The sequence below is a fragment of the Osmia lignaria genome, unplaced genomic scaffold (genome assembly GCF_051020975.1).
Source record: "Osmia lignaria lignaria isolate PbOS001 unplaced genomic scaffold, iyOsmLign1 scaffold0041, whole genome shotgun sequence".
Lineage (NCBI taxonomy): Eukaryota > Metazoa > Arthropoda > Insecta > Hymenoptera > Megachilidae > Osmia > Osmia lignaria.
Window position 1 is genome coordinate 127,194 of NW_027478182.1, and position 307 is coordinate 127,500.

Sequence of the window (307 nt, forward strand, 5' to 3'; positions counted from 1 at the left end):
GCCATAATGGAACTTCGCGAAATAGTAAACGGAACCACGCAGAAATATGCAGTCGCCCTGCTCTTTGACATCTCCGGAGCTTTCGACAACGTGTGGTGGCCATCAATTCTACAAAACCTAAGGAAACGTAACTGTCCAAAAAACCTCTACAAACTAATACAAAGCTATCTTTCCCTCAGATCAGTAACCATAAGCGGCAACAGCAAAAACATCAGCAAGAACGTCAACAGAGGCTGCCCGCAGGGCTCAATCCTTGGTCCCTGCTTCTGGAACCTCATTTTCGACGACCTGCTCAACACCCTAGCAG